The sequence below is a fragment of the Jaculus jaculus genome, chromosome 12 (assembly GCF_020740685.1).
Source record: "Jaculus jaculus isolate mJacJac1 chromosome 12, mJacJac1.mat.Y.cur, whole genome shotgun sequence".
NCBI lineage: Eukaryota > Metazoa > Chordata > Mammalia > Rodentia > Dipodidae > Jaculus > Jaculus jaculus.
Genome location: NC_059113.1, coordinates 111,717,880 through 111,723,387, shown reverse-complemented (window position 1 = coordinate 111,723,387; position 5,508 = coordinate 111,717,880).

Here is a 5,508-nt window from a genome sequence, read left to right as displayed (position 1 = left end):
GAATTAGGCTGAGAAGCTTTCTAGTCCTGGACTTTTACTTTTATGAAGTTTATGATTACCTTTTCAACCTCAGCGGAAGTGATAGGTTTGTTTAGAAGATTATTCTTCTCTGACTTTACTTTTAATAGGTTATATGTGTCTAGCAATTCATCCATTTCATCCAGAATATCTAACTTTGTGGATTAGAGATTTTAGAAGTAATTCATGATGATTCTTCCAATTTCATTTATGTCTGTTATGGCCTTTTTTTTTTATTCATGATTTTGTGAAATCTTTCTTTCATTTCATCAAATTTTACAGGGATTTATTAATCTTATTTTTTCAAAGAACTAGCTCTTCACTTGATCAATTTTCTTAATTTTTTCCTTAGTTTCCAATTCATTAATGTCTGCTCTGATCTTGATTATTTTGGAGAAGGCTCCAGGGGCTGCTGAGAATAATGTGTATTCTGTAAATTTAAAGTAGAATGTTCTGTAGACGTTTGTTAGGTCTATTTGATCTATGGTGGTGTTGAGTTCTCTTATTCCTTGTTGATTTTTTGCATGGATGATGTGTCTATTGATGATAATAGAGTTTTGAAGTCTACAGCTGTGATGGGATTGATGTTTATTTCTATTTTGTTATTAAATAGGTTTTGTTTTATAAATTCAAATGCACTTGTGTTTTGTGCATTTGGATTTATGATTGTGATGTCATCTTAGTGGATCATTCCTTTGATGAGTAAGAAGTGACCTTTTATGTCCTTTTTGATTACTTTTGGTTTGAAGTCAATTTTATCAGATTTTAATATAGCAACTTCTGCTTGTTTCTTATTTCCTTTTGCTTGGAATATCATTTTCCATTCTTTCATCTTGAGGAGGTGTCTGTCTTTAATGGTGAAGTAGGTTCTTGAAGGCAGCAAATTGAAAGATTCATTTATCTTATTCACCCTGTTAATTTGTGTCTTTTGAAGGCGAACTAAGACCATTAATATTTAAGGTTATAATTGTGAAATTTGATTTAATCCCTACTATGTTGGGGTACTTCATGCTTTATGGTGTTTGGTTTTCTTTTGCACTTTTTTGACCCTGCTCTATATTTGGTTATTGTGTTTTTCTTGTTGTAGGCTCTTGATATTGGTGGTTTTACTCTTCTGTGTGGAGATTCCCTGAAGTGTTCTCTGTAGGTTTGGCTTTGTGTTCATATAATCATAGATCTGGCTTTTATCATGGAATATTTTTCTTTTACCATCTATTATGAAGGATACTTTTGCTGGGTATAATAGTTTGGACCTTCCCCATATGAATAAGTAAGTCCTAAATGACAAATGCACTCTAATGTTCCAATGTCCTTAAGTCTCTAAACTCATCCCTCTCCCATAAATCAAGGGAGATCAAGCATTTCCAGTTATCTCACAGGTATGCTATCTTAGATTAATGTTTGAGAACCATGTAGACAATTCTAGCCCTGTTCCCTGAGATCTAACATTAAATACATAATTTCTGTTTACTGAGTCTTTATAAATTTACCAGGCTCATCCAATTATATGCTAGTTTTATCATCAGTTCATACTATTAATATCTTTTCAAAATTATGTTGTCCCAATTTCTGCTTGTATGAATTCTAAAACACAAGAACTTCTTTTTAAAAAAATATTTATTTATTTATTTGCAAGCAGAGAGAGATAGAAGAGAGAGACAGAGAGAGAGAATGGGCATGCCAGGACTTATAGTCACTGCAAAGAAACTCCAGACACATGAACCCTTTGTGCATCTGGTCTTGAGGAATTGAACCTGGGTCCTTTGGCTTCATTGGCAAACACCTTAACTGCTAAGCCATCTCTCCAGCCCAATAACCTCTTTTGGAGTGAAGCACAGGCAGTTACTCATGAATCAAACTTAGTACCTCAGCCTTTGGAATTTGCTGTGTCTCAAAGTCTACAAGTAGAGAAGTGGTAGTGAGTAGGCCTTGAGTAGAGTTAGCTTTGATTTGAGTGTCAGTGGTATCAGGGAGGACATTACCCTTTCTCCAGGTGTTAATAACTAATCCCCTTACATGGACTGGAGGTAGAAAGATTGATATTTATAGGGGCATGGAGAGTATTTCAAGTGTGAGGGGTAAACTGTGTTCAGAGTGAGATTTACAAAGAATGGTCATTAGAATTTAGAGCTCAGTATCTCTAGCTTCTGAAGGTTTTTTTTTTTTTTATTTTTGTAGTCAGTGAATACAGACAAGTTGTTACCATTGTTAGCCTCATCCCTGTCCTCCCCCTCCACAGGTACCCTCCTTGCTGGGGTATATGGGCCATGCATTGTGGGGTTAGTCATCAATTATGGGTAGGAAGAAATATCTCTGGGTATCATGACCCAGTGTGTGGCTCTGACATTCTTTCTGCCCCCTCTTGTGCAAATTTCCCTGAGCCATGTTGGGTTCATATTAAGTTGGCTTCAGTGTTGAGGTCTTGGGAGCCTCTGTGTCTTTGGATATCTGGCTTGGTAAGTGTTGATTGTTCTCTGTGTCTATCTCCTTCACTGTTGTGCTGGTTCCTGGTTTGCCAAGAAAACAGCATTCTTGCATGTTTCCCCAATTATTCTTAGTTTCAGCTGGGGCTCTTTTGAGGTATGATGGGGTGGTTTTCGCCTTAGGATCTGTGTCTATCTGAAAAAGAGAAGCAGATTTTCCAACGGAGAGTAAGTCAGCACCAAGTAAATGTGATAACCATTACTTTTTAGAAAGAGTTTAATAGAGAGCAGGCTCATTTTTGGATATGGTTCTGACTTGTTTCCCAGCTCCAGCTATGGGTTCCATTCCACTGAGATCAGTTAGCCAAATCAAGAGCAGTTGATTTCCCATCATAGCTATGTGCCACTATTGCACTTGTATGAGTATCACCTCAGGTTTTTTGCTGCAAAGTATGTATGTATATTCCCAATCAACAACATAAATGAAGCAAGGGACTAATTGAATTACATAACACTTCTGAACATTTTCAGAAAACAGTGGAATATAGTTAATTGGCCCACAAACTTATAGAGGCTGATGAGTTTCACTGTATGGCATTTTCAACCTGGATAACAAGGTTAGTGCTATATTTCAGCCCAAGTAAAAAGAACTGAGAGCTAAGGTAGCTATTGGTTTAACTCATAGTCTAGGCCCAGTAATTTTACATGTCTTGTGAAACAACATTTTTAAGAAAACTGGAATGAATTAAACAATGGTATTGGTTTCCCCTTTTGGAAAATTATATATTTCTGTATTATTTTTACAGAAAAATATTGCAATAGACTGGCAAGAATGGGTGTTTAGTAGATTCCTGTGGTGTTACTCCAAACATCTGATTCCCCCCAAGGTAGAGCCAAGAATATGGTCTGGGATATGTCTAATACTTCCTTTTCTGAATATTCATCCCTTCAAATTTCCTTTCATAAGAAAACAACAATACATCATCAGAGCTGTGGTGATTGTCTTATAAATTGAGGTTTAATGAAACTTCCACTCACAAACTCATAGCAACTAAAGTTTCCTGCACAAGACTGAACCAATCAACATTTCATTATGAATTAAAGAAAGTACTCACAAGACTTTATTCCCCACCCAGGTAGCTGTTGGCAGTTAATAGTTGCTTGTCAGTGGTGTAGTTGCTGATAATTTGCCCATTATTCCAGTAAATAACTTTCCACCATGCTCACACAAGTAACCCTAATTTAATTCAGTGGGTTACACAAAAGGCATACAGTAGTAGGGGAATTAGTTGGGAAGAAGGAGGGCTTTAGGTGGAGAAGAATAAGAAAGATAATAGAAAGAGTAACATCAAAACACATTATATATCCATGAAGTTCTCAAAAATTAAAAAGAATAATTTAATGTCTAAAAGGGATTGGATTCTGGTCTCAAAACTTAATGAGTGCACATACATTATAAATAATGGAAATCATGGAATATTTGAAGCCAAAGCAAAAAATGGTAAACTTTTCTGAAGCACTAATTCAATTATTTGGGGAGAGATATTAATAGTCCTTACAGGATTTGAAATATTTTTAGATGAAAGAAAATACAAATATTAAATAGTAAATATAGTACTCATCTAAATTTCCCCTCACATGAAGTCCTTAATGAGGCTCCAAGATTCTCAGTGTGTACATGGATTTTCCCTCTTCTATGCCATTGGAGTTCTTTCTGGAAGGGGTTTATAAAGCATAGACCTCCCACCCTTTAAATTTCTGCTAAAATTCATATGAAAGTATTAGTTCTAGTAGTGAATTTGAGCTTAAATCTTACTGATTATAAGACACACACTTATTCTTCACAATGCTGTTTTTAAAATATTACAGCCAGAAAATATTTATTTTTACCACTATGGGTTCTAGATTGTCTAGGCCCAGCTATAAAAGTCCTAGTGTACTTGGCTTGCTTGTATCTTTCTTTCTGTTTGATCCAGATTTTTTTTTTTTTTACTTCTAAGTAATATCAGATTATAAGCAATTATTGCTTGTAATTGTTGTTTATACATTTATTTCATGCTTTTGGATTTTTGAGGTAGGATCTCACACTCTGTCACAGGTTGACCTGGAATTCACTGTGTAGTCTCAGAGTGGTCTTGAACTCAGAGATCTCACAGAGATCCTCGTACATCTGCCTCCCAAGTAAGTGCTGTGATTAAAGGTATGCACCACCACACTAAGAACATTTATTTTATTTATTTATTTTTATTCTTTTCTAGCTACTTCTTATACTAAAGGAATTTCAATCTGGGGAATTTATGTGATCTGGTTTCACATGGTCTTAAGGAACCATGTACTTACTCCTTTTCAAACTCTCCCAGATAAACTCTAAATTCTTCCCTTAACTACAAATCAAATATATAACTAAGCTGAGCCAAATCAGGGAGCCTTCTTAATGATTTACTATGCCTTTGTAACAAGTTAAAAAGTGGATTTAGGAGACAAAATTTATACTTCAACTATTCTAGACACCAGAGTTCAAAATCAATTTTACTGGGCTAAAGTCTTTCTGGGGGCTGGAGATATAGTTTAGTGGTAGAGGTGCTTTTCTGTGGAGCCTAAGGACCCAGGTTCAATTCCCCAAGGCCCATGTAAGACAGACGTACAATGTGGTATATGCATCTGGAGTTTATTTGCAGTGGCTTGAGGCCCTGGCATGCCCATTCTCTCTCTCAAATAAATAAACAAAATATTTTAAAAAGAAATTTATAAAGTCTTTCTGGAAGCCTTAGGGGGAAATCTGCAGCTCTTGTGCTAGAGCAATTTCTTCCATTTCAAAAGAGCAACACTAGGCTTTGCTTCTTTATCACAACCTCTCTGAATTTTCCTCCCTGCCTCTTATAATGACCTTTGTGATGATATCAGGTACTCTTGGATAACGCATGAGTAACTGCCCGTTGACAAGTATTTAATTTAATCACATTTATAAGGTATCTTTGCTTTGAAAATTAACAAAATTAACAAATTCACAGGCTAGATTACCTATGATTCAGGGAATTTGACATAAAGACAATAGAAATGACACAGA